This window comes from Pogona vitticeps, chromosome 5 (assembly GCF_051106095.1).
Source record: "Pogona vitticeps strain Pit_001003342236 chromosome 5, PviZW2.1, whole genome shotgun sequence".
Taxonomy (NCBI): domain Eukaryota; kingdom Metazoa; phylum Chordata; class Lepidosauria; order Squamata; family Agamidae; genus Pogona; species Pogona vitticeps.
The window spans coordinates 139,455,823-139,482,796 of record NC_135787.1 but is presented as its reverse complement, the minus strand read 5'-3'; the positions used below and the strand labels follow the sequence as shown (position 1 = coordinate 139,482,796).

The 26,974-nt window shown below is 40.7% G+C and overlaps 1 long non-coding RNA gene across 1 annotated transcript; it reads right to left on the bottom strand.

Moving 5' to 3' along the window:
- On the bottom strand, nt 1-26,972 carry LOC140707378 (uncharacterized). Its single transcript, XR_012087401.2, has 5 exons — nt 26,886-26,972; nt 15,518-15,607; nt 7,722-7,871; nt 5,026-5,891; nt 1-1,818 (listed from the first exon to the last, which is right to left on the bottom strand). It is a non-coding gene; the product is annotated as an uncharacterized LOC140707378 (long non-coding RNA).
- Between the last annotated feature and the right edge of the window lie 2 nt (nt 26,973-26,974).

The window sequence follows — 26,974 nt, the reverse complement described above, 5'->3', positions numbered from 1 at the left end:
TTTCTTTTAATATTTTTAATATTTTCAGAGGATGGATAAGAAAATCAGTGGATACTGATCTTGTGGATAAGGGGATCTTTTTGTAGTTACTTAGGAGCTCTGCCCACCCCAGTATCCAATTATTTGTAAATAGTTCTTGCCCCAATAACAAAGGCAGAACGAAAGAAAATATTACTTTTAAAACATTACTTTAAAAAGTTGCAGTGTTAGCCCCTCCTTTGTTGAAGCCTGGATCTATAGCTACGATTACTTTCAAAAAGTAATTTCCTGAACTCTGGTCAAGGCAAATGTACCTGGTATCCAAAGCTAGACAAATTTTTTTTGTATGTAAGGTTGGGAAACCTTGAAAAAGGGTCACCATAAGTCAGAACTGACTTGGAAGCACATTATTTTAGTATCCATTAAATGCGCTGTGGGCTAAACTGCAGAAACCTGTGCTGCAGGGTCAGAAGACCAGCAGTTGTAAGATCGAATCCATGCAATGGAGTGAGCTCCCGTCGCTTTGTCCCCGCTCCTCACCAACCTAGCAGTTCAAAAGCATGCAAATGCAAGTAGATAAATAGGGACCACCTGGGTGGGAAGGTAAAACAGCGTTCCCTAGTCACGGTGGCCACGTGGCAACGGAAACTTCGGACAAGCGCTGGCTCTACGGCTTGAAAACAGGATGAGCACTGCCCCCTAGAGTTGGACACAACTGGACAAATATGTCAAGGGGAACCTTTACCTTTACCTAAACACCTCTTGCCCCTTCCTGGCAGTAACAATATAATAATAACAATAACAAAGCTAATAACTAACATGTTTTCACTCTTTCTCATAATGGCTACCACGGGCCACATAATAGTACTGCTGCCCCAGCAAGGGGGTCATTGAACAAATGCAACTGGCACCTGAGTTTGCAGATCCAACACTAAAGTCAGCGCTTTGCACTTTGAGGGGCGTCCTGTGAAGAAGGATGTGCTCATGCATGCCTTCCAACAAATTCACAAACATGCTACAGAGATGTTTGTGGTATGGAGAAAAATGCTAGGACAGAAAGGGGAGCTCAATTGCCTGGTAGGCATCAAAAGAAAAACATTTCAGCACCATTACAAGATTGTTGTAATAGATTGTTACTGAGTTGCTTCTGACTTACGACAACTGTAAAAGTTATGTGAGAAGTTCAAGAAATGGGCTTTGGATTTCTCACACACCCCAGTGAGTTTCCATGGCTGAGTAAGAATTTGAAGCTCGGTCTGCTGAGTACTAAGGCAGTGCTCTATCCATTGCCCCATATGGACTCCCTGGGGAAATACAACCTACATTTATTCTGATAGATCCTGGAGAAAGGGAGTACGTGTTTTAATTGCCTCCAGGTAAGAGTATTTAAGGCTATAGCTTGAGTGGGGGATTGCCTACCTTACCTGAGTAGTTGCTCAAAGAGGCAGGGAGCAAAAAGAAGAAGCGATAGAAAAGCAACAGCACTGCCTGACTGCATTGAATAATTATTAATAGAATAATTACAAGTATTTGAAGATGTTTTGTTTGTTTTAGTTGTGGAGGCTTATACACTTTTGAAGTGCCTTCTTACATTACAAAATATAATACAGTGTATAAAACTCATCTTTCTTTTTTTACAAAGGATTGTCCAGAATTTTTCTTGTGAATCGAAGCTGAAACAATGCAGATCCTTGTCAAAGAAATAAATTATACAAATATGTCCCACATCCTCTTGGGTGGCCTAAGTAGGGTTAACTTTGTGCTAAGTCCTGTGTCTGGTTTTTCAATTATTATTTGATGTATTCGATTCATTGTTGTCCTGTAGTTTTGCTGTTACTGCTGTGAATCATCAAAGGAAAAAGCAGGAAATTTTAAGATAGACTGAAATCTATTTGCTTAAGGTAGAACATTACATTATTTATTTATTTATTTGTTTATTTAAAATATTTTAATCTTGCCGTTCTCCTTAAGAAAGACCCAAGGCAGCTTACATCATTAAAATACAATATTTAAAGCTGGAAAAAGTAGGTATACACATACTAAAAAGGATCAAGCAAACAACACACTGAAAGACAGTAAACAAAGCAATATTCAAAGCAGTTAAGAACAAGCATCCATTGAAAACCCCCACTCAAGCAGCTACTCATTTCTACTCCTTAAAGGAAAGCTTGCCTGAAGAGAAAGGTCTTCACCTGTTTGCGGAAGGACAACAAATATGTGACCAGCTTGGCCTCCTGTGGGAGGGAGTTCCAAAGTCTAAAACAATTCCATTGACTCAATGGAACTATCAGAGTATTTGACCCACCCAATCCCCAGTGATTCAACAGACCTACTTGAGTGTGACTTACGACCCTAACCAACAGCCAGAGCACATGGTAGCAAGAATTTGTTCTGGAACTCTGGTTAGTATTCAAATAAGGATATAAAAGAAAAATGTTACTAGGTTCCTTTTCACACACCTACTGTAAGGCAGAATCTTCCGGTATTAAAAAAAAAAAAATTAAAGTAAGACAAATGGGGGGAAAAAGACTAATGTTTATTTTCTCAGCTTCTTTACCCCCACTCCTTCTCCCATGGCAAAACTGTGCAGAGACTGATAAAAGCTCAATTTCTTAGCACAAAAAATGTTCCCAAATATTTTCACTGCCTTTTAGTGACAGGCAGAGAGTGCAGTGAAGCACTAGAGGAAATTAGAAATTCTGTGCTTTAAAAAATGTGTGTGAAATGACTTAGCATTGTTTCCCATTGTGGTTAATTCTCTGAAGATAGGTTAATTTTCAATCTTTCATTAAGCTTCCAGTATAGTGTCTCTTTTGCCCTCTTCTGGATTGAACTGTTATCAACAACTGTGAAGAAAATATGAATCATAAACGGTTCCATGTTGGACAAACTGAATATAATGGCATTTCTTAACAATGCTAGGGAAATTTAGCTGTTGAATAATGCTTTTGTTATTGTGCAATTATTTTGTTATGTACACAGTACATTTGTTCTTCCTGCACACACACACACACACACACACACACACACACACACACACACACACACTTCATGCTACGAAGTAATTTTAACTGGGATTAAATCTTTGGGGAAAACTCTTTGAAAATGGTACCTGTTTCCCATACTAAACTTCAGGGTGTGGATGTTTGAATTGTATTTGTTTGTAAACTCCTGCATGTGTAAGAAGTAGGTTTTTCAGTGCAAATGAGATATGAAGAATATTTAAATATTTCTCCCTTTTTCAATTGGGGCCATGGGTATTTATTCCAACATAAAGAGAGAGAGAAAGAGATTTTAGCCACATCATATTCATTTAACATCTCATGTAATTTCATCCTCACTTAGGTGCACTTATTTTCTATTGGAATAGATGAGTTTTAAGATAAAAAGTGCCCTGAGAGAAGAGGAACTATGTTAGTATATAAATATTAGGGGTGTGAGTGACTGCAGTGAAAAGAATCCAAACAAGGCAAAGCAGGAATATTTGTGCATTGCTAGAGCATATAGAGGGCAGTGCAAGAAGTTTCAAAGCAAGCCCAAACTTCTCTGGACACTCTGGTTGCTGAGCCCTGGGGATGGCTCAGATCAACCTCACCAAACTACTTACTGTATTATAATAAGAACCTGTGAACTATAGAGCTGGAAGGGACCCTATGGATCATTAAGTCCAGCTTCTGTCAAAGAGGAACAGTGGGGAATTGAACTCCCCACCTCTGACTCTGCAGCCAGAGCCCTAAGCCACTGAACTATCCAGAACTTGTACAGTATTCTCAAAGGCTTTCATGGCTGGAATCCAGTGGTTGTTGTAGGTTTTTCGGGCTGTTTGGCCGTGTTCTGAGGACAGGAGTCAGAACTCTGTCTGTGTTCTGGTATAGGATAGTTGAGTATTTGTAGCTGTGAGATCAGCTTTTTGTCCTTTTAGGAAGGACGTTAGGAAGAAAAACCTTTGGAACATGGCAAAACAGCCTGAAAAACCTAGAACAACTATCCAGCACTTCTCCATGCATTTGATCAATCAGCTATTTTGTTTTTGGTCCAGGTGTGACAAGGGGATGATAGTACGTTGATTATTAAACTAGGTGCATTCTAGAATGTTCTTCTTTTCTCATTTAGGTAAGTACACTAGTTCTTCATTGCGTTTAGTATTGAGCTATGGTGTGGAAGATGTCTCTTTAGCATCTCCAGTCAGTGGCCTGGATGGCCCAAATGTGCCTGCCTCCTGCCAGCCCAAATCAGGGGACTGCATGATTGGAAGCCATCTACTCTGGAACACACACAGATATACACAGGGGAAAATGGTTCTTCAAATAAAAACCAGCAGTAGACATTTAAAAAGGGGAAAGTAGAAATGCCTCTTTTGACCAGCTCAATCAAAGGCCACAGAATACATCCAGTCAGAAGCCCATCTCATATTCACACAAATGCTTGGATTGATTGATTGATTGATTGATTGATTGATTGATTGATTGATTGATTGATTGATTGATTGATTGATTGATTGATTGATTGATTGATTTGATTTGATTTGATTTGATTTGATTTGATTTGATTTGTATCCCACCCATCTGGTCTATAGGACTACTCTAGGCAGCTATGAGTCAGGTTGGGCAGTATTTGCACACACCTAAGAAATCCTTTTTCCCAGTGTTGTAGCAGCTTGTGTGCTTATGATCACTTTGTAAATCAGACTGCATTTTGAAAACATTTGCTCTGATTATCTTGGCCTAATACATTTGCAAAGCAGTCTGACACAAATAATCAGACAACCCAAGCAGGCCTCACTAACGATACAATGTTTGTACCTGTTCCATCTAGGTGGAAGGTTCCTGGGAGATAATATCCCAGTATTAATCAGCCTTTCCAGGTAGGGATAGGAAAGAATCTTGCTTGAAGCTCTGGACAACCTGGGCCAGTCAGAGACACAGATTACACAGGTGTTTACCCTGCTGTTTGGTTCACTGCAGGAATGGCTGGTTTGCTCCTAAACATCGGACAACATATTTGTTGTGAACTACCACTCCCCCACAAAGTGGTCTTTTTCCTCACCTTTCTGAGCCCCTGTGTGGGGCTTCCACTTTTTTGTGTGTGTGGGTAGGATAACTCTATTTTGGTCTGTTTCTAGTATGTATGATCAATGGAAACAGATCAAAAGCGAACCTTCCTCTAATTTGCCAATACTGTGAAGAGGCTTCCTCCTGCTGTGAGCGGTGTCTTGACTGGACCTTTAAGAAAAAATCAAATAAACATTTCTGGGAGAAAGCTTTCCATTTGTCTTTTATTTTTTAAAATTGGTGCAGCAATTATTTGCTGCCCTAATACACTACATACCCCACCTTTCCTCAGCCCCTCCATGAAGCAATTTATTTGTCAGTTTGGACGAAAAGAAAAAAAAATCCAAACTGTTTAATAAAACAAACAAATACATAGCTGTTGCAATCCTGAGCACAGTGAGAGAGAAAAACAATGATTGAAATCCTGTTCTGCAAATGACGCAACTTTTAGATGTGAATTGCCCTATGTTAAAAAAAATCTTCATAGGCATTCTGTATTGCTAGCCGAGTCATGCAATTCAGTATGCAAAAGATAATGTCTAGAGAAATTCTTAACTTATGGAAATTTGCTTCCAAAAGTTACACCATTTGTGTAATTTCGCAACAGGATTTCAGCCTCTGTTTCTCCCTTGCATCTAGCAGTTCATGCCTGTGTCATACAAAAGGATTTCTTTTTAAAAATATCCATACGTTTTTCTCTTATTTCCAGCCAAAGTGCAGCTGGAGTATTTGTTTCGTTCTTTCCTCCTTTGTGCCACTTGGTGGGGCTTGGTGCTGAATGAGTGCAGATGTTGCTGGCCTATTGCTGAGCAGTTCCTGGGGCCATCCAAATTTACATGTGGAGAATACAACGTACAGCTCCTTGGAGAGAAAAGGCCACAAATTTATTGGTTACATTAGCAGTCCCTGGCCCAGCATTGGGTTAGATCCAATGCGCTGGGAGGCCTGAATGCCCCCTGATGCCCGCCACAGCCTGCTTGAACAGCTGCTGAAGGTTCTACCAGGAGAAACTGCCCTCTGGAGATCATATGGGTGTACGCCATTCCAGGACTCTCTGTCATCTGAAGGCAGATAGACTGCTGAGCTAGGCTGGACCATGGTCCTGCCCCCATCTCCCCGTACAGGGAGATTCTTTTACCCTCCTGAGTGAGCAGGCTCATGCTTGCCATCCTCATACTCTCTGGATCCAGCTCCAGTGCCCCAACCACCAGTAAAGGTGGGCACTGCTCAGCTCCCTCCAGAAAACTGCAGCTGCAACCAATCTGTTCTGGTCACCCTGATGTCCCTCAACACTTCTGTAGTGGTTTAATGTTCCCTTTTCCTGGGGGGACTGTAGGATGATGTAGCTTGACTACACTGTCTGGCTCTTCTCCAGGAGGCATAATGGGGGGGGTGGGTTCCAGTTCCCTGGCTTCTCACTAGGCGCTCAGTTCATCGAGCTATTCAGCTGGCCAGGTTTATCTTTATATTCTCTGAAATGCAATGAGAACCTGTGCTGGGCTCCTGTCCAAGACTACATTAACGTGGCAAGAACATGCATGCGTTCAGAAGGTAGCATGAAACCCTCATGACTGTCAAGCTCTTTATGTGTGCACACTGAGCATGTGAATCCTGTTGTTCCCTTTTGCTCTTTAGAACACTATTCTCCAGTATCACTGCAACTTCACCTACACTTCAGCTAAAATTTTCAATAACTACAATCCATGATGAGGCCACAGGGAGGCACATGCCTACCATCTTTAAATATATAAACATTTATTGTCTAACCAGAAATACAATAAATGCACATGTAAACTCATGTTTAGAATCTGAATGGTTTAACCATTGCTTTTTCCAGAATTTCGGCATAGGTTATAGAAAACATGGAAACCAGTTTAATAAAACACTTGTATAAAGAAACATCCCCACCACCACCTTGATACTTTCTAAGACATATTCTGTCTTTGTTATGTCAACACGATTCCTATCAGTCCAATTCTTGCAAATGGAAGTGGGGACTGGAAATGAAAATTTAGTCCATGAACATACAGTGGGGTCTTGACTTGAGAACTTAATCCGTATTGGAAGGCGGTTCTCAAGTCAAAAAGTTCTCAGGTCAAATCTGCATTTCCCATAGGAATGCATTGAAAACCATTTGATCCGTATCTGCTCTTTTCCGTCCATAGAAACTAATGGGAAGCTGCTATTCTGCCTTCGACCACTAGAGGGGGATATTTTGTTTCTTTTTTTCTTAGATCAAGAAAGGTTCAGGGAAGGCAGGGAGAATACAGTCCAGGCAGTACCAGGCAGTCCGAAGACTGTCTCCCAATCCACTCTCTAAACGCTGGGAGGAGTGAGGAAGCAGACAGGCACCCTTTTCACTGGCCAACAGTTAACTGAAAGTTCACATTTTGCACTTTCCCTGCCTCCCACGTGGTTTTTTTTCAGTTCTTAACTCAAATCTAAGTATGTAAGTCAAGTCAATATTTTCCTATGAGAGTGGTTCTTAAGTCAAAATGTTCTTAACTCGAGCCGTTCTTAAGCCAAGACCCCACTGTACTGATGGAATGGACTGACTGGAATAAAACTCGTCTGAATAGTGTTTATTATATTACTTTTTGAATACAAGGAAGAAAACGTATGAAAGGCAGAGGAGCATTTTGAAATGTGTTCTTTAACTGAACTACAATCAGAAACAAACTTTATACAAACCTGATAGTAAATCCATTTTTCTGAGAAATGTCAAAATCTTCCTTAAATAATAACTTGACATTTGAATGTTCATTTCCCTCCACTTTTGTATCTTAGCAAAATTTGTCCTTGCTTGAGAATACAATGCTTCTCAAGTCAGCAAGTCATGTCCTAAAGAAAGAGGGAAAAAACTACACTAATAATCCATTTATTGAAAGCAGGGTGCCGCATTAAGCATTCTCAGAAACATTGACTTTCTGCTGTAATCCCACCTGAGAGAGTCATGTAACTATTATGCTTGAGCCTGTTTTTCAAAGGGAGGGCAGTGGGAGAAAGGAAGCTGAGGTTACTTTGATGAAGACTGTTTAGTGAATTCAGGGGAGAATGAGGGTTCGCTGACAGTGGCCGTCTTTTTTTTAAGACACTGCTAGCTACATCTGCTGTTGATTAACACAAATGTGGCAACCACATGAGTACGATTTGAAATGTGATCTGCAATGCATGCATGCCCAAAACAGATGTTAAAACACTTAATCGATGCAACATTTTAGCTGGGATTACTGTACTGCCTCATTAATTGATTTCCACTGTTGTCTTCTCCCCAGTGACTTTGTCAAATGTGCGAACAGAGTTAATTGCTGCTTTGTGAACTTTAGATCACTCCCTGTACTGTACATTGGCCTCCTGGTGGCAGTAGTGCTTTAGTTTATATTATCTAACAAACTGTGTCACTGGTTACCACTTGCTTCATTACAATTGACTAACATGCCACAACAAGCGGAAAAAACATCTCTAGTGTAAGGAACAACCTTGATTAGATTGAAGAGCCAAAGCTGTGATTCTAACAGAAATCTGTAGACCTCCTGCATTGAAAGAAAGAAAAAAAACACTGGAACTAGCCTACACATATCAAATAAGCAAAGCAAAACAACAGCAGCAGCATGTTGTATTTTTAATGCCCAGTTACCAGACACAAACTGAAATACTTCTACACATCTATGCAGAGCCGGACCCAGAGTATTCAAGTTATTTTCCAGTCCTGCAAGAATCGTGTATTGATTATTTTGAATAATTATGTTGTAAATCACCCGGAGAATGCTTCAGCACTACGGGGGGGGGGGAGTATATGTCAAAACAACACACATACAGACACCAATGCTTAGATAAAATTTTACATTCATACAATGTTGTGCTTGCTTAAGACTCATTTCAGGATTGGTAACTTTCAAATAATGCTTTTATACAGCAGCTTTACAAAAATTTCAGCATTAAAAAATGAAATAAGTTCAGCAGCAACAAAAAAGCACTCTTTTCTATACAGTCAGCAAAAACAAGACCTGGAGCTGATTGTGGCTCTGATCATCAGCTTAATTCAAAATAGCAAAATTCAAGCTTAAACTGAAGAGAGTAGGAAATACCATTGGGCTAGTCAGGTATAATCTAAACCAAATCCCTTATGAATACACAGTGGAAGTGAAGAACAGATTTAAGGAACTAGATTTGGTGGACAGAGTGCCTGAAGAACTTTGGATAGAAGCTCATAACATTCTACAGGAGGCAGTAACAAAAACCATCCCAAAGAAAAGGAAATGCAAGAAAGCAAAGTGGCTGTCCAACGAGACCTTACAAATAGCAGAGGGGAAACAGACTAAGTCTGTTAGAGAAAATGGAATGCAGACTTCCAAAGAATAGCAAGGAGAGACAAGAGGGCCTTCTTAAATGAACAATGCAAGGGAATAGAGGAAAATAATAGAAAAGGAAAAACCAGAGATCTGTTCAGGAAAATTGGAGATATTAAAGGAACATTTTGTGCAAAGATGAACATGATAAAGGACAAAAATGAGAGAGTGAGAGCTGGACCATAAAGAAAGCTGACTGCCGAAGAATTGATGCTTTTGAATTGTGGTGCTGGAGGAGGCTCTTGAGAGTCCCCTGGACTGCAAGGAGAACAAACCTATCCATTCTGAAGGAAATCAACCCTGAGTGCTCACTGGAAGGACAGATCCTGAAGCTGAGGCTCCAATACTATCTCATGAGAAGAGAAGATTCTCTGGAAAAGACCCTGATGTTGAGAAAGTGTGGAGGCAAGAGGAGAAGGCGATGACAGAGGACGAGATGGTTGGACAGTGTCATTGAAGCTACCAACATGAATTTGACCCAATTCTAGGAGGAAGTGGAAGGCAGGAGGGTCTGGCGTGCTCTGGTCCATGGGGTCATGAAGAGTCAGACACGACTAAATGACTAAACAACAACAATCTTCTTGTTATTCTACAGTGCAATATTAAGCAAGTCAGCTCAGTTGTAAGGTAAGTTCTACGAGCTGCTTTGTACACCTAGGTAGAGGGGCAGAAGAAGAATGTTTTAAATATATTCTATGAGTCTTGCTGTTTTTCAGAAAATTAGTAAGCAAATAAAAAGAGAACTATTTTTAGCCAAGGGTCTCCTCATCCATTAATTTGATTCCACTTCCAAAAATGAAACCAACATGAAGTAAAACCACATTCACTAAAAACATATCTTTTGAATAGTAAAAATGGTCAGGAACACATGAAGCAAGAGCATCAATACAGAAAAAAAAGGATCTTTCTAAAATGTGAAGAAATCAGTCCATTAACAAAGCAGTCCTGAATGTTTGTCTACTCAGAAGTAAATATCACTGAACTGAATGGGGCTTACTCCTAGGCATGTCCAAGTAAATCACAGCCTGCAGGCTGGTTTGCACAATGCAAGCCAATAGGTTATGTCAATATATTAACTGGTTCCTGTATCGTTTCGAGGTTTCTTGATCAGTTCTTTCTCTTCCGATTGTAAGGGCCATTTGAATTATTTCCATTTCCAACTTCATTTATACCGATATATATTTATGTATAATCACATGATATATAACTCACTGGGCATGTCCATGAGGCTGTTTGTTTCTTTTGATACATCTCTTGAACTTTGAACAGGTTTTGTAGGCTACACATGTCATTCCAATAAAATTATCTCATTTTCCACTCTGTTTCAGGAGCACTCTGCTCTAAAATTGATCTCTTTTGTTTGTTTGTTAAAAATACCTAAATGATATACAGTGGTGCCCCGCATAGCGAGGTTAATCCGTTCCGGATTAACCTTCGCTATGCGAAAACATCGCTGTACGGGGCAGGAAAAGCCTATTGGAATGCATTAAACTTAGTTTAATGCGTTCCAATAGGCGCCAAAACTTACCCCTCCAGCGATGTTTTTGCTGGTCCGGCGGCCATTTTGGAGCCGCCGATCAGCTGTTCGGCAGCTCCAAAATGGCCACCGGATGACCCGAAATGGCCCCCTGTCAGTGTTTTCGCGCCCTCCCCTTGCTTACCGAGGTCGCGAAAACGCTGCGGGGGGCATTTTGGGTCGTCCGCATCCTGCTTATAACTTTTTTGAACTGTTGCCGTCTGGCAGAAGATATAGAACAATTAAGACTCGGACCACACATTTTCTGAATAGTTTTTATCCCAGAGCTATAATTGCACTTAATAATGAGCTTAAAGACCACCAGTAGTGAATAGTTAGTTGGACTGTGTTACTTGGCCTGCGGTGTAGATGTTTGTATTTTTAGTGGGGACTTTTAGTGGGTGGGGAGTGTTGGGGGATTTTTTAGTGGGTGGGGAGTGTTTGGGGAATTTTATGTGTGTGCATGTGTCGGGTCTCTGGGTATCTGTGAATTTCATTGTATGGGTATACTGTGTATATACTTACAATGACAATAAATAAATAAATATAAATTAATGTGAAAAATTTTGGAAGGCAATATTGGAAGATGTTTCATAACACAAGGTTTCCCTTGGCAGTTCTTTAAATTCTTGGGGGAAAGAACACCGATACATCACTTAGCATTTGAAAAAAAAATACTGTATTTCAAAGTGAACACGCACGGTGGCATGCAGTGCCCATGGCACCAAAACCACAAGTGGGTGCAAAGTAAATTCACACACACCAGACTGATGCGAATAGAAGCAATTCAGGGATCAGATCATTTTAAAAAGCCCATGCTGGCGAAGTTGAAAACCAAATTGGTTGGTCAAATGAATTGATTTTACCTGTGGTTCGTGTGAACAGATATTTATAAAATGATTTAAATAATGGCAGAATCAATCTAGTGGTCCATATGATTACACCTTAATTAGACATAGGGGCTGCTTGTCATGACTGGTGGGCAAAGAAGTGCAGGGGAAAATGAACATTCTAAATGGAAGCTCAGGAAAAGGGTGTGATGGAGACTGTAACTGAAGGATCATGAGGTGCAGAGGAATTTGCCATCTGGGGAGAAAATGGGCTCTCAGATGCTTAAGTGTGCCCACCCCAATGTAGGTCATGCTCACCAAAGAATTACCGGAACATCCTATGGTGTATTCAGATACAGTCTCAGAAGCAAGACAGGAATATCTGACTTGAGGATTTACTATGCACAGACCCAGCTGAAGGGTTGGGATCTGTTTAGGGCACACACAACAAGGTTGTTTAAGCTAATGCTCCATGGGACAAGTGTGCACACTAGTCGCTTGGGATCTTGAAAATAAGCCCTCTAAAGACTAAAGTATGCATTTGGGCACAGAGGCATGGTGTTTTGTGCATCGGACCTAAATAGGCAACATCTTTTATTTTTATTTCAGATTTCTCACCTCTGTTCCACTTGTGTACAAATGGTCTGTGATTTAAATCAGTGACAATGAAATTTTACAGGTGGATTTCCCACCCAAAATCTTTATGAGAAAAGAATGTTATCACAATCATATCATGTATGATACAGCTTTTATAACCAAATTATGACTTGTTGCAGGGGAGGAAATATGTAGTGTTATTTCATACCGGGCAGGTTTTTTCAAGATGACATTGATTTAGTGTTACTACTCTGTTATGATCTTTGTATGTTATCAAGTGTAACAAATATGTCATTCATGGCATGCCCTAAAACTTTGCATTTGGTGACATTCTTGCTGCTGTGTTAATATCAGGTCTATTAAGCCGGACCTCATGGTCCATTACCCTTTCTTTCGATCTGACCCCGTGAAGTTTAGGGGTCTTGAGCACAGTGTGAAAAAGCAACGGGTTTCACTCTCACCCAAGGAGCTCATTAGGACTTTATAGAAAGACAAAATATACTCACACAGTACCAACATTTGCACCGAGCAGCACTCACCAGACACACAGCCTGGTGTCAGGAGGCGTTCATTGTTCTCTTTTTCCAGCCTTGCACACCAATTTAGCGAGCTAACGAAAAGGGGTGCTCATTTGTAATCCACCATTTCATTCTTTGTTGCAGAAATTCATTTAACACCATCTCGGTTGGTTCTTAAATTTGGCTTCCTGAAATTCTTTCTTCATTTAGGAATGGATAGATTTAAGACACAATGCACTTGTCATATACTAACAGTGATATTTGGAACCTTTCTTGTTTGTCTTTCTGTTCTTAGAGTATTCCATTCTGATAGCATTTAGAGTATACTTGCAGAGCAAAAATAAAATCATTATGATACTATTTAACTTACTCTCAAGAAATACTTAATTCCTCAATGTTACCAGTGTTACATATTTGAATTTTATATCACAGAATGATGGCTCATATGTGAACAAATCAAATCAAAAAGCTACGTATAACCTACATGTACAGATCATTTATAATCACAAATGCAAATGATGCTGCATTCATACTGTAAAGGTACTATCTGGATTTAAGGTCTCTTCAGTTGCAGGAGATGTGTTTCCATAGAATTACATTATATAAAATTCTATAATTTGGCAGAAGCAATTGTGCCTAAAATGTCTTTTTGATAAATAAGATATAAACATGCTACTATCTAATTTATTTTTATTTATTTAACTTACTTTGAAGCATACAGAAAAATGTAGGTAAAAATGTAATATATGCCCACATTCCCGCATATTTAGAAATATTACAGTCTTATGCATCTCTTCTCAGAAACAATTCTGACTGAATTCAGTAGACTTGCTTTCAGGTAAGCAAGTGTTCACACTGGTAACTGTAGTAAAAAACATGTCTGAGTTGGTCTTGTTGAACTGCGGAACATTTGTTTAGATGTAATGGTTCATACAAACAGGGCTTGAAGATAATTTTACTTATAACAGGCCAGAGTGTTGATCTATCTAGTCTAAGGGATTTCAACTTTTGGTTCTTCATATACTTCAGACTTTATTTCCCAGAAGCTCTATCCAACATAGTCAACAGTCAAGGACTCTGGGAGTTGATGTTCAAAACATATGGACTCCTACAGGTTGAGGGTCACTCGTCTACCTCATAGTTGCTTACATTGACTGGCAGCGGCTTTCTGGCATAGGTCTTTCCTGTCATCTTCAAGCAACTAAAACCTGCTTGAGGATCACTCTGTCTCACACTGATAGTCTTTGCCTCTCACCTTATTTCTAGGTCCCATGTACAGGTTTGGCAACTTGTGGCTTTTCAGATGTTGTGCCACAATCCCTGTTATTGCAGACTAGTGGCAAAAAACCCAATGCTTTTAGATGCGGGTGTGTGTGTGTGAAGTTGTGATACCTTGTGTCATTAGAAACACATCATCATATAGATGAGGCAATATATCCTCCAAGAATCTGAAGAACTCATACCCATCTAGGCTGGGTACACATATGGGAGTGAGTTCAAGGTCTTGATGGTATTATTCTGATGGCCAATCTAATTACATAAGAAAGTTCTCAAGGCCTGAAGTTTTGCTGCAGCTGATAGACCTGGCTGCAGTTCTGGCCTGGGTTGCCTCAAGATGAGACCATACAGCTACTTATACCAGATTATACACCAGGACCCCAGCAATTGTAACAGCATTGATGGAAATTCCAGAGCAAATGTACAAGGTAAAGGCTTCAGATATGGATGTGGTAATGGGAATGAGGATGATGTTGGTAGTGGTGGTGATGATGTCCATTTTTAAACTGCCTTTCATGAACATAGTCTTCTTAGTAAGGCTCACAAATATTTTGGTAAAATCAAATTAAAAACAAATAATTTAAGGTAAAACCAGTCTCAATGAAATCCATTTTCAAAATACTCAACAGCAGTGAGTTTGAGCAAGAATTTCAACTAAAAGCCAGGGAGAAATAATAATTTTTAAAAACTGTCAAAAACAAATTCTCACAAGTGCTTCTTACATCAAATGGAGGGGGGAACCACTAAGACAGCTTTATAGAGCCCTCTTGTGTAGACCATCCTTACTGATATGAGTGGACAGCCGACAAGCACAACCTCCAAAACTGACCATAAAACACAGCAGTAACTGTGAAGTAGATCACTCCACAGAAGTAGATAGGATTCGGTCAAGCTTGCTCCAGACACCCAAGGAAAGGGTAAGACAATGTGCCTCCCATCCCCCCAAGGCTGTTTACCATAAACAAGCCTTAAATGTTGCTTTAACCAACCTGAGAATGAAAGGATATAGTTCAATGCCCTTTGTGGACCTACAGCAGGGCCTTGCTTATACTTGCTACTTGTTACTCCTTTCAAGGAAAGAAGCCTTTTTAAATATTTAAATGTAACATTTCTAAATAAGAAACAGGTGGGACATCTAGCCTGGCTAGGTAGGTACAAGGTTTCTGTGTTAGCATTTCAAAAATCTGGCTACCTCTATAGCACAGCATGTATTCAGCCAAATCTTTTGTTTTGTGTGTGGATATGAGTAAAGTAAGATCCACAGAGGAGTCTCAGTGTGGTGTAGTGGATAGAATGATGGACTAGGCCTGTGGAGAAAAGGGTTCAAATCCTTGCTCAGCCATGGAGATTGACTGGAAGAGTGGCTCTGGTAAAACCTCCCCTTAAATATCTCACTTACCTTGAAATCCCTATTAGGGTTGCTGTAAGTCGGTTCTGACTTGTCGGCACAGAAAACACACAAGATCCACAAAATGCCATGCAGTGATTTCTGTGTAAATGAAAAATCATTGTGTCAGTGGACATCAGTTTTAAATTTCGTATGAAGTAAATTAGGTTCAAATGCAAATGTTGAAATACTTCCTGACAGGCCATGAGATGATATTTCATAATTACATTTAATTACCTAAAGACTGCACCAGCTAGCCACCTTCAATGGCTTCTAGTTCAGTTCATACTCCCAAGCCATTCTTCCTCAACACAGTGTGAGACCGGAGGTGAGGCAATAGAAGTCCTCGCTGGAGTGTCGTCCTCAGTTAAAAGAGAACGCGAGACACAGATAGCATCTCCGACTTCACGCGTCGCGGTCAGACACCAGGGGGTAGACACAGGAGACGTGGAACAGGGGATGATGAGAATGTCTGTTGCTACACAGACCCAGCTAGAAAAGGCGGGAACTGAAGTAGCTGGGAGACCGTTGACAGAGGCGGGGCAAGGAGAGGTGGAGCAGGAGAGAGACAAGATACCAGGGAGATAGGAGTGGATCTGGATAGAAGATCCCTGGACAGGGAGAAGTGAGAGGGTGAAGGTGCCTCGTGAGGAGGCAGATTACAGGAGAAGAAGGGGTTTGCCCCCCAGACCGTCATACTGTGGTGAGAAAGAGGCTAGGGAGTGGAGAAGACGTTTGAGGGAGGAAAAGGAGAAAGTAGAACAAGAGGAAAGGGAAAGGAAGGCATGGCGACTGGAGAAGGCTTGCTGGAAGAAGTCTTTACCGGACCCTGGGACCCCTATGCTGAGGGGAGCGACCCCTCAGACTTGGAGAGGGGAGACGAAGAGACATTACCTTTGATTGAAGTAGATGTTGAAGGGAAGGTACCGGGTGAAGTGAACCCGTTTCCCAAGGGACCTTGGTACGCACCTAGTTTTAACCCATTTTATCAGGAAGCATGGATACCCTCGCTGGACCCGTTGGCGATGAGAGAAAAGACAAATGACAAGTTGAATGTTGATACTTCTTTATTTGATGTTCCAATAAATCCCAGTTCTGTTTTTCAAGAACAAGAGACTCCTGTATTTGTGTCTGGTAAGCCTGAGGTAAATACTGAACCCTCACACACATCCAATGCAAAGATTTGACCTAGATATAGAAAGAATATGAGTTCTTTCTATATTGTATATGTTTAAGTTGTAACACAAGTCTGAATTCTTCAGGTCTTTTCCTTTTTAAAGAAAAACACTGAAAGTTGTTCCTCTTTTATTCCAGAGGGATCCTTTGTCATTTGTAATTACAGTCCTTCACCTTTAAGAATTCATCCCAACCCACTCTTAGTCCCTTGTTGTCTTCCTACCTGCTAGCCAAAGAAATCTGGGCTTCTGTCAGGAGAAAGTCAGGAAATACTTTTAAAGCAACAACAAATTGAAACGTTTACACAAGGAAGTGACTCTTTTGGAAGTGATGGGAAACTTCAAATTTGATTACAAGCAACCTTTGGCTTCCTATTGGTGGAACAATAGGCTGTGTTGTTAAGGGCAATTTCCATGCACAGCATGTGGGTCCCATTTCCCCCCCATCTTTAGACATGGTTGTTTACTGTTCAGAACTGTTTATGCATTTTAATCAGGCTGATTCAGCACTGCTTAATAAATCACCCTGAGTGAGCATTACAAAACAAGAACTGTTGTGCAGGATTACTTACTCCCCTCCCCCCTTTCGCAGCTCTTGTTCTCGTCCTTGCATTTCAGTATCCCAGTGTTAGTGCCTTAGGGTCCAGTGGATATGAAAATAAAAATCAAAGGCTTGTAGAGTCAATGAAATGATCGTTAGGTGCATGCCTTTAATGCTTTTCTTCCACCCTTGGCTTCTAGCTGCTTTTCTTTAGCTTCAGGAAGAAATCTGACTTTACATTCAGGGCAGGCGAGGATGATTTCACATTTGGATTCTACCCTTGACTCAAGGAACTGCAGGTCTTTCAAATGGGCCTGAAGCGGACGGCCTGATTCCTGGCAGGTTCTCTTGCTAGAGAAAAGGGAGCTTTAAAAAGGTGTTGCTACAACAGGCATATTTGTGGGGTGTAACAGAAGATGGAGAGAGCAAGGAGCTTGTGAGGCAAAGGCTGTTGCCACAGTTCTAGAAGTCAACATGATTTGACTGACCCAGAATTCTTCTCAAGGTGAGAATTTCAAAGTGAAAATAAAAGACTTGACAGGGCCAGTTATTAACCTATTGAATCCAGCTATTCTTTATTAGCACTAAATCAGATTTAAATTGTGTAGCTTCACTTGCTAGAATGAGGAGGGCCATTGTTGGCAAGTTTCAGGCTCTCCAAATTTCAATTTATTAATTAAGGAGGTGACTACACTGGCCACTTAGCCTACAGTTGGCATCAGATCCAGCACAGATAATTAGAATTAAAATCTAGTGACTACACAATGTAATGCTCAGTTCAGGGAAGCCCATTGGGGAGCTGTCCCTTTTGAGCAGGGAGCTGTATTTTTTTCCTGTTCAGCTGGCAGAGGTGGTTTAAATTTGCTGCCATTAAGTTGCCATTGCTTTTGTCCACTCTCTGCCCAATGTGATCACCTGATCCGATGCAAAGATCACTTGTGGGAGTGTCAGTTCCCCTCGACTGAGCACTCCTTGTCTCCAGACAATTTCGTCTTTCTTTTTTAAAGTCTCAGCTTAGTGCTCAAACATACTATAACTAAGATACTTAGGAGAACAATAAAAAGAGAGGGAGAGGTGGAATTGTCAAGTAGCACCTTACAGTGGCTTCTGCAGTTGGAGCTCTGTGCAAACCAAACTCTCTGCTTTGCCCTGCTGACTCCTGCAAGTTGTCATCTGGATGGCAATTCACCCGTGGAAAGCCGATTTCCATGACTGCAAATCATAGTGGATGAACCTGTATTTTCCCCGAGGTGTAGTTGAAAGGTAACTGAACTGGATTGATTCAGACTGATTTGTGTATTCCTGAACAAAGAGAAATGACCAAATCCAGTTCCAGTACAGAGTGAAGTAACTTTGCCTCTGGAGCACAAACAGAATTGGATGGGCCACAAATCACTTCTGTCTTTTCCTTCTGAAGAAAGCAAATGTTAAAGCTACTTGGTATGGAAATCCTTGAAATCAGTGGTATGAAACTTTGGCAGGTTTACTCCCCTCTGTAAGGTCTATAAATCTCCACATTTCATGCACATCAGTACAAAAAGGAAAAGGTTGTAGTCATTTTGGTTTCCCATACAATGAGAAAATGTCAGTCTGGTTTTCCAATAGCCATATTGGTTTCAGTACAAAACCAAATAGGCAATTCCAATGAAGGCCTACTAATTAATTTGGATACAGGATACAAATTGAATTGTATGACTCATAAACTGGTTTGAATAGAATCATAATATATTTCAGTACCCCAGATTGGCCTTCAGATCAGTTAGGTAACTGGTTTGTCAGATATTGCAGAATTTGTACCAATGTCAACATTGTTTATCCAGTGCAAGGAAGATACTGTTCTTCCAGGTGGATGTCTACTAACCACTAGATGCCTAGTGGAATTACTCCAGCGTTCCCTTTTTAATGAAGTGTGTGTGTATGTGTATGGTGTGAAGAAAGCTGGAAGAATGTGTGGGGAAAAATGAAGATGAAAAATGACAATGCTTGCAGCCCTCCTAAACTCCCATCCTTGAAAATGAATGACTGCTCAATGACTGTCTGGAAGCACGACAGAAGTCTCTGATGAGTGTCCTATTTCTCACTTACATCAAAAGATGCATTTACTCTGTAATCTTGCATCTCCTATCTATTCAGCTCATGGAGCTTTCTTCTATAGATATGTATACAACTGTGCTACAGGTCTACAATCCTAGAGTCACTTAGGTGGGGGTATGTTTAACTGAAACATGAGATGGCTGGGCTTTGTCGCAGCAAGATTGGTCAGTTTTCAGGAGCCCTCCTGAAACTGACCGAGACCACTTGGTTTTTACCCCCCAAAAAACTTGGGGGGGAGGACTTTTACTAGGAGAAGTGAAAGTCTGAAGTAACAGAATTGGGCTGAGTACGGAGGAGGGCTGGGTGATCCCTGGATTGGCTTCTCTTTAAAGTTGCATCTGGAAGCAGAAATCGAGTGGACGCCATCTTGGCACAAAGCTGTGAATGCCCCAATGGCAGAGAGCAGAAAAGTACTGAAGGATTTTTGAAACATTCTTGACCAGAACTTGAAATAACAGGCTTGCTTTACATATGGAACTCTTAAGGACCTAAACAATGAAGAGAGTGGGTGCAATCTTTCAGAGAAAGTGACTAGACCTATATCTGGCCAGACCTGCAAGCATTGCCCCCCCTTCATCTGAGGCTTGACTCAGATAAACAGAAAAAAGGAGGGGGGAAGGAGGGGGAAACAACTTTGCTTCTATTGCAGCAATAAAACTCTCTTCTGCAGGACAATACAAGCATAAACTGTTGATGGATTTAAACCTGTGAAGCAGCCAGAAACAGTCTTAGGAAGCCCTTCCTCCTGTCAACCATTGCTAACTATGAAGGGAGGGGGGAAGAGAGATTGAATTGCAAATGTTTTCTGCCTGAAGACATAAGCTACCATTGTGAATAACTACTATGGTTAGTACCTGCTGGAAAGAAATCCAGATAATATCTCCAATCATGGAACCACAAGAGTTCTCAAGAATATTCAAAACATTATATTTAATGGACTACACTAGATAAAAGCAGAGACGGATCAGCTATTTGAACAAACTAAAGAGTAGAAAAACAAATGAAGATGGAGAAAAAACCAGAACTGCCACAGGAAGTTGACTTTTTAAAAGCACACACAAAGGAAGGCAATCTTATTCTTAAACCTCAGAAGAAAAAGGTGAAGATACAATGCAGTGGAGAGCTAATTATGGATAATTATGATCTTATGGAGATGTCAGCAGCAGAAGTGCAGCAAATGGTGAATTTTACTATGAACTTTGCTATGAAAGGGAGAAGAATCAAAATGATGGGACACATGCTGTGGCAGATGGGACAAAGATGGGACAACATGCTGTGGCAGATGGGACAATATATATGGAGTGGATGAAACTCTTGAGAATGGATGCATGGTCCATAAGATGAAAAATGAAAAATGACATGATAAGAGGGACACAAAATATTGGTTACAATATGGAGATAGTGGAGATAAACGTTAAATTTAAGAAGACATTTTTAATGAAAGAATATATGATAAAATACTGTAAACACAAACTAATGGTTCTAAAATGAATTTTGAGCAATATATATAACCTTGGCAGAATAATATTAAACCTATAAAATTAGCAAGCTTAAAGATAAAAAGAAAGAGAAGGTCCAAGAAAATGGAAGATTAGTAATGATAGATATCTTGAAAAATTGCTGTTTTTTAATCTCTTTGTATGATTTCCATCTTTAATACAATTGTATAAGTGGATTTAAGAATACTTTTCACTCTCTGGAATTTTACCCTTTCCTATCCTCCCCCCCCCCCACTTTTATCTGGTCCCTTTATTTGTACCATAACCCCTATCCCTATGAAAATTAATAAAATAAAATTTAAATAAAATGTAAAATAAAAATAAAGTTTTTAAAAAGAGAAAATAATATGTTATTATGTTGAAAATAATGCCGAGCGAATATATACTTCCTTGTCTGAAGAAGTGGATTTGTCCACGAAAGCTCACATTAAAATGTAGCAATTAATCATCAAAAGAAAAAGAAGAAAAAAGAAATCAGTGGCCAATATTACCATTTTTCAGCATAGTGAGATACGTTCACTAGAACAGCCATTGAATCAATTGAGATTTTGTAAGTCAGGTCCTCCATATGTTGCATTGATTCAAATAGGCCTACTCTAACTTTATTTGCAGTTAGAGTAGGCCTATTTGAATCAATGGAACATATGGAGGAATTGGTTTATTAAATTCTTATTGAGTCAATGGGCCTATTCTAGTGCAATTTACTACATTAAGCAACAGGATTTTGGCCAGTGTGGCATATGTCTGAAGAGGCATATTAAATTAACAACGTTGCCATGTGTAAATGTGATCTGTGCATGGGAACTCCTTTAATATCTCATCTATCTTGAAAAGCCTATGAGGGTTCCTATTAGTCAGTATTGACTTAATGGCACATAACACACCTTTAAAGTACAGAAAGCCTGTGCTTTTTTGTACAAAGAATGGTTTTATTTGGTCGATCTCCAGAGTGCTACAACTGTATCCTCCTATCCCTGGGTCTGGCAACTCCCCATTTCCCCCCTCTTACCACCTTGTGCCTTTGGTGGCCCTTACCAATGGGTCCCATGAATACTGGAAGCTTGCAAACATGGCAGATCACATCTCCCACCCTCTAGAGTGCACTAAAGGACGTTCTTCTTGTTTGTTCATTTATTTATTTATTTATTTAAATTTGGGAGGTATGACTTGGCCAAAATTTCAGACATATGACTACCTCGCACCTGGCTTATGGCCATTTGTCTCTGTAAGTGTGTTGGGTATGTATGAGTGCATGTGTGTTTAAGTTTGAGAGACAGGAAACACTCTCTCTCTCTCTCACTCTCTCTCTCTCTCTCTCTCTCTCTCTCTGTGTGTGTGTGTGTGTGTGTGTGTGTGTGTGTGTGTGTGTGTTTACAGTTGTGCTATCCAACACAGATCACAGTTGTCCATCCAGGAGGTGGAGGAGGAGATGGTTGCTCATCCCAAATTCAGGCAGTTCTTTTTATAGAATTCATGAATTTATTAAGAATAAGAGAAATTACTTGGAAAATGAGATAAATTAATCAATCTCTCTCTCTCTCTGCAAAAGAACATGTAGCAGCTTTCACTGATTTAGTCATAACAATATCCTGTGACTGGGCTAAATGGATATGTCTTTCAAGCTGTGTTTTAAAAAGAAGTATTTTTACCAGCTTATTATTAATTTGCTGTCCCACATGAGGCATAGAGAGACCAAGTGAACAGAGTCTGGTTTTGAAGATGTGCAGCTTTCTTCAGAATACTTCATTGGTGGAACAGAGTTGCAAAGTGGTTTTTCTTAAAACACATTCGTGAAGTCCTCATTCCAAAGCCTATCAAAATCATTATTGTTATATTATACACTTTAAAAGTTGATTGTCATATTCTTCCTCTATCCTTAGTGAGGCCATCATTTGTTAACAATAAAAGCAATGCAACAGTTACAGTGCAAAAGGAGCAACAATCAATGAGTGAAAATCCTTATAATAACAATTATACACCACAAATCAATTCTGACTTATGGCAGCTCCTTGCAGGGTACTTTAGGTATACAGTACTTTGAAGTAGGTGTTCTCTGGTATTGTAGAGTTTGCCCAAAGCTAAACAATCTGGCTTTTTTCCTGGGACACACAATGGAAAATCAAACTCCTAGCCTCTGACTCCACAGCTGGATACTTAACCAATTGAGCTTTGTTCTTATGAAAAAGGAATTAATTGCAAAGAATTTGTTCTTCATAAGAACCACTTCAGTTCTGCCCTCCACTGTGGCATTGCCATCACTATCTGCGCAATTCCACCATCATTCAGCAAGCTATGTAAAACAAGCTGGACTCCGCTGGTTTCCCTGACCACTGACTCCCTACAAACATATCAGTGGTGTTAAGGCAGCATCCCTGACACTATATTGTCTGCATCCCCCCTCAAACCTACTGATGTTTAGAGAAGTGATCGGTGGAATGAGAATACCACCACTGTGGAATTAATACAGCAATCCTCCTTCACTAAAAAATTAATTAATTAGGTTAAGTAAGACAAGTTATTATTTATGCCCCCAATACACTCCACTCTCCTCCGAAATAGCTGTTTCTAAAAAGAAGTCATACTAGTACTTAAGATATACATTGCAAAATGAAACATGTGCTGTTATTCCTTAATAATTTTACAAAAGCAGAACAAACCTATTCAATCTGAAATGTTTCTTCACACAGATCCTAGTTTACTAATGCAGGCGACTCCTGGAAGAAACATATATTGTACCATACATTTATTTTAATGATTGCAATTTTCAAGGATGACAGTTAAAGAAAAAATATTTGCCCCATAGAACATAATGATGATTTAATCTGATTACATTTTCTTACTTTATAGTTAGCAACTCCTTGTTACAATTCAACTTCTTGTTGTAATACAACATTATAACACAATAAAACAAACAAACAAAAAATGCCCAGATATATTATTGTTAGTAAGAAGGAGGAGGATGTCAAAGGCAAGACTGTTTTGCTTGAAAATTTGAAGCTACACATTTGCTGAAGAATTTATGCATCCTCTTAATGTGCTGCAAAATGATATCATGTTTGTTATTATTTCCCACTGATTTTTATACCCATAGAGGTTTGAAATTAAATTGTTGATGAACCTTAATTCAATTATTGATGATCCTCATTAACTAACTCAAGTATATGTATTTATGGCAACCCTAATAGAGTTTTCAAGGTGAGATATTTATGACTGATTATAGATTTGAACCCAGATGTCCTAATCCATGACTCCATTCATAGACCACGTTAGCTCTCCAATGTGTTCATACCCTGCCCCCAAAATAAGTGTTTTCACACTCTCCAAAACAACCCTCTATCATGTATTTTGATGATCTGTGTATCAGCCCCTTCAAGACCTATAAGAAACCCTCAGATTGGAAGTACTGGTTTTGCGTAATGCTCTATAATGTGCGACAACTCCAAATAATAAATAAGAAACAAGTGGTGTGCAACCCCTGTGAAGTCTAGACTATCCTAGGGCACATAGCCACAATTTCCCCAAAATGTGTCTTCCATGCATCCCATGCCCCAGCATCATATCTAACCAAATATGTTTTAGCACAAGATATTTTCAAGAGTGCTAATGCCAATAAATGTAAAGTGCATCTACCTACACAGTTATCACAGTTGAATGGTACTTTAACTGCCATGGCTTCCTCCTGCATAATCTTGGGGCTCTGTAGTTCCGTGAGGAAGCACATAGACTTCTTTGCAGTTTGAAAGAGTGCACTGTAGCCTTCTAGCAGAGAATGGCAACTATTTCTCCAAACTCATGGGATTCTGTACGTGGGGGGCCATGACAATTAAATAATATCAAGCTCTTGTAACAATGCACAGTACTGTTGTTATGTGCTGTCAGGTTAGAACTGACTTATAGTGACCCTAATAAGATTTTCAAGATAAGTAAGATATTTAAGAAATGGTTTTACCAATTTCACCCACCCATCCACCACCTGTGAGTTTCCATGGCTGAGTGGGGATTTGAATCTAGGTCTCCTGAGACCTACTCTGTCACTATATCCACAAGACCACGCTGGGTATCGTATTATATTTACACAGTAAATAATTGAAAACTTATGTTTATGCTACACAGTCATGCCTGAATCAAATAATATACTGTATTCACATTTCCAGAAAAGTGCTTTATATATAGGTTGTTAGCATTGTATGGTACTTTATTTTGGCACAAGACACTGTTAAAAAAGATGGGATTACATCAAAAATTTACCAGTATGTGCAGAAATAATGGGATGTGCATCTCTCTATGAACTTTGGAGGACCTCAGATCTGTTGACCTGGAATCCTCCAAGCATCACCTCTTAGCACCTATCTGGCTCAAGGTGCCTGCAAGGGGATTTATGACTAGAGATGCTAAGGAGGCTTGTCTGTTCTTTGGACTCTCTGACCAACACTTCCTCCTGCACCTTGATTAGATTGATACTCTTAGGGGTCCATCTGTCTCAATTCCTCTCCTGTTTTTCTAAGGAATAGATATGCAGTTGCTTAGCGTTTAGGCCTTTCTATCTGGAATGTAACTTTCTTTATAAGGTGAGGTTTTAGCTGCTTCTTCTGCTTTGTTGTGGCTGTATTGTAGGGCTGGCCACCCACATGGCTACACAGCCCCTATTCTGATACAGAGAGAGAAACCGTAATAATTTTCTTCTCTTTGCTCTTGCAAACATTCACAACAAAACCAAAGTTCCACACCTTTTCTGTGAGAATTCCTCTTACCACACCTCTGGTTAGTCTTTGTGCTAGACGCTGTCAAGCATGCTGTTCCTCTGCCTGTAATCGCTGATGCACCATGACATGAAAACAGAACTGTGATGGTACAACCCCAAACCAAACTTTGAGCAGATCAAGTGCCCACACTCTCAGGACAGTCTCCTCACTGAGAACTCTAATATTGTTACTGCCCTGGTGCGTTTTCTTCATCCAGGTTATTATTTTTTTTAAAGAGCAGAATCAATTTTATATCATCTTGGAACCCATTTATTTAATGCACAAATGAATGTCTTGCTGATTAGTCCACCACTCTAGCAACCAAGTGCTGGAATGGCAGGAACGGAGAGTTCAGAAAGCACAGCTCAGTCCAAGATGGTAATGTCCATCTTCTGCTGTCACTGTCCAAAGAGAGAGAGAGATGTGGGGTGGAAGGGAGGGAGGGCCAGAGAAATTACAGAAGTGCCAACTACGATGTCATTGGGTGTGGAGGGATGGGGTGAAGTATGGCTTTCCAGGTGTTGGGAATGGAGAGGAATGCTGAAAGCTGCAGGCCAACATCTGGAGGGCTTCCCTAAGGAGCAGCTAAAGCTACTTTTTCATTGTCACCTCCTCTGGGAGATGACAATCGGCCAGTGATCTCTGCAAGCCCACAGCATTTTGGAAGTTGTCATATCCCCCCCCCCCCGTTCCTTATTTTTAGGGCAGGCCTTAGGTGCATCATGCTTGAAACCACCGATAAGGAAAGCACTAGGTTTAACCAGAGCGAGTGTCAGCGCGCCCTTCTTAAGGGGCCAATTTCCTGGCTGATGAGCGGGTAGGGGTAGGATTTTGGCTGTCTTTGGGGGGGGGGGCAGAAGGGAACACGAAAGAGCGTCCCGTTGTTCGCCCTGCCTGCCTTTCTGGAGTTTGGTGCGTGTGTGTGTATGCTGAAGAGCGGCCGAGAAGAAGGGGGAACTGGGGAAGCCCCTCCATCCCCGGCCAGGGGGACAGGGAAGAAGGGCCCAATGGTGCCTCGGAGGATCAATGCCCATCCAATGACGGATGGCGCCCCCGCCCAGCTCCTCACCCCCATCAGGCCCTTGTATTGTCGCCCTTGTCTGTCAGGCCTTAAAGACTCGTTGACATAATTGATGAGGTCGGACACACCTTCCAGCCCGTAAGAAGCCCTCGCCCGGTCTCAAGAGCAGAGGAGCCCCTCGGAGCTGGCAGCCGCCGGCCTCTCCCTCCTCAAGCGCCCGGGCATCGAGGGGTCGGGGTAGCGGGGGTGCCCCGGAGTGGGGAATGCCGCCCCCCCATCCCTCTCCCCCCACCCCGCTGAGTGATCACCTCTGAGGTGGGGAGGCGGGCGGAGGGCGCGGGCGCCGATGTAAGGCCGGCCCCGCATCGCAGACCCAGGCCAGGCTCCCCCGGTCCTC